This window comes from Kogia breviceps, chromosome 3 (assembly GCF_026419965.1).
Source record: "Kogia breviceps isolate mKogBre1 chromosome 3, mKogBre1 haplotype 1, whole genome shotgun sequence".
Classification (NCBI taxonomy): Eukaryota; Metazoa; Chordata; class Mammalia; order Artiodactyla; family Physeteridae; genus Kogia; species Kogia breviceps.
Window position 1 is genome coordinate 163,037,651 of NC_081312.1, and position 2,808 is coordinate 163,040,458.

General features: G+C 43.5%; 1 pseudogene; it reads right to left on the reverse strand.

Annotated features, from left to right (window-relative positions):
- LOC131752913 (NADH dehydrogenase [ubiquinone] 1 alpha subcomplex subunit 1 pseudogene) lies at window positions 1-2,436 on the reverse strand (annotated as a pseudogene).
- Window positions 2,437-2,808: the final 372 nt, after the last annotated feature.

Consider the following 2,808-nt stretch of genomic DNA (forward strand, 5'->3'; position numbering starts at 1 on the left):
ATTACACACTATAAAATACACTGCATGCTACACAATACACTGCATAACCTTCTAGCAGGGGTAGACAAGCATAACTGAGTTATTTTTCATCAATCAGGAAAATGCTTCCTTAATCAATGTTCTCCAAACCCTTTGACACATAGTAACGATTAACTCCAGAGATGCGCGTATCTCTTTCCATCAAATTCCACTGATATGAATAATGGGCAACCCTTTTTTCCTTGCCCCCGTTAGTGAACCTGTGGATGCGTGCAGTGGCCATTCCCGGGATGAATAAGCACGCGGCCATGACGGCGATCCCGGGGAGAATCTCCTACACTCAAGTTTAGGTTTGTTGGCAGATAAGTCCTATGGCCCTGCAGAAGAACAAAAAAAAAAAAAAAAAAAAAAGAACTAATCTTCAACAGATTGAGTCCACCCCACCTATTCCAGTTGCCAAGGAACTTGGCAGACAACAAATTCTGTTTATGGTGCAGTGGCTTAAAAGCCACTAATTGGTTCAGTGTATCAAAGGCCACAGATGGCAGTTCCTGACAAGAGTGTGAAACCTTAGGTTGGGGGAAGTAGGTTGGTGGAGAGGAGTAGAAAACACCATCAACCTTGAAAATGTTTCAAATCTTTACACAAAGCAAGAGGAGTCCGGAGACAGTCTTATTTATACTTGGCACTGGGGAATAATTGCTGATCTGTTTCTCTGCCTGCACTTCACAAAGGAAGAGACAGAGTCCAAGGAAAAGAAAATTAGAGTGAACCTTAGTCCAGGCTGTCTCTCTCTGTCCAAAACCACAACAGTTTCTCAACCAGTATTCCCCCTCCTGGGTGTTCTCACAATTATCTTCTTAAAACTTGAATCAGAGCATGTTCATGCTTCTGCCTGTGTTTTGCACTTAGAGTAAAATGCAAATTCTTCAATAGGGCCTAAAAGGTATTGTTTAATCTGCCTCTTCTCCCCCTCCTGCTCCGTCTTGCCATACTTCTGGCTCACTACCCTCCAAACACACTAGTCTTTCAGTTCCTAGAATCTGGTGGAGCTTTCAACCAACCGAGGGCCTTGCACTCTTAGCAGTCCTGTGGCTACCGACCCTCATTTCCCCTCCTGCACCTCTTCTCACAGCTAGTTCTCTCCACTTCCTTAAGTTTCAGCTTAAAAATCTTCCCTGACCACTTTATCTAAAGTGGGTTCCCCTCAACTTTTATTCTCCATCAGCCCCCCTGCTTACTTCTGTCATTCCTTTTTTTAAAATAAATTGGTGATCATTTGCTTGGTTTTTGTCTGCCTGTGGATCAGAATGTAAACTCCCTGAGTCCCGCTGAGTCCCTGGCAGGTGATGAGTAAATATCTGATGAATGAATAAGAGACCTGGAAGTTGATCCCTAGATCTACAAGGACTAAATGTGATGAAATAGGTAGGTACCAGCTCCTCTTGGTACTTTTGAAAAGCACAGCTTTTCTTATGGCAGAACATACTAAAGTTCATATTTTAGAGGGTCTTAAAGGTAGGAATTGGCAAAACATAAATCTGTTTAAAATCAGGATGGCTAATGCTGAAGATAAAACATGATAGGATCTAGAAAAAAATTTAAGGAATTTCCAAAGATATATATTTTCTCATTTATGATAGATCATTTACTCCCCCATCTGACCCCCCAAACTCTTCATCTGTCCATGGTCTTCATCTCAGCAGTGACTGGCTCTACCCTGGGCCCAAACCAGAATTCTAGATATTGTCCTGATTTTGTCTTCTTTCTCTCCTTCCACATATATTCCTGTTTTCTTTTGCTGTGTCACAAAGCACCCTAAAACTTAGTGGCTTTAAAACAAACAAACCAACAAACGTAGTGGCTTAAAACAACAGGGTACTATTACCTCTTATGGTTCTGTGGGTTGAATGGGCTCAGACGCATGGGAATTGCTTGGGGCTGGGGCTGGGGTCATCTGAAGGCTCTAGTGATCTGGACGTCCAAGATGGCACCCACATGGCTAACAGTTGTTGCCACTGTCGGCTGGGAGCTCAGCTGGGGCTGTCAACCAGAGTGGCTATATATGTGTGACTTCTCCATTTGGCTTATACTTCTCAAAGTATGGCAGTTGTGTTCCGATAGTAGAAATTCCAAGAAGCAAGAAATCAAAAATAGAAGCTGCAGGCCTCTTAAGGCCCAGAACGTGCCACAGTGTCCCTTGTGCCATATTCTTTTGTCAAAGCAGTTACAGAGCACACCCAAGTTCAAAAGGAGGAGCTATAGAACCCAGCTATCAGTGGAAACAGGGTCAATGAATCTGCAGCCACCTTTAATTGGCCACAATGCCCCATTATGTTCTGGCCATTCCACCTCATAAAAAGCCTTGCAGTCCCTTCTCTTTACTCTCACGGCCACTACCCTAGTACCGGCCACCATCAAATTCTCTCCTAGATCATTGCAAAAGCTTCCTTCCATTTAGGGGTCTCTATGTTATAGCCCAAATGATCTTCATAGAAAGTGACTGAGTTGACCATGACTTTAAAGTCTTTCATGGGTCTCCATTGCTCTTAGCATAAAGTTCAAACATCTGGTCATTTCCTAAGAGGAGCCTGAATGATCTGGCCCTCAATTACCTAGTCAACCAAATCCTCACCCCAGCCCTCCTTCACCGTATTTTCTGATCCATTGCTGTATTCGTTAGTTGCCAGTCACAAAATCAGAGCCGCTCTAGGTATTTTAAACAGAGGCAGTAAAATATATGGAATTGCTTTCAAAACTTGTAAGGGCTGGAGGGGCGGCAAAAAAGGTGACCCAGAAGTGAGGAAGTGCCTGGGTACTAGGCTGGAG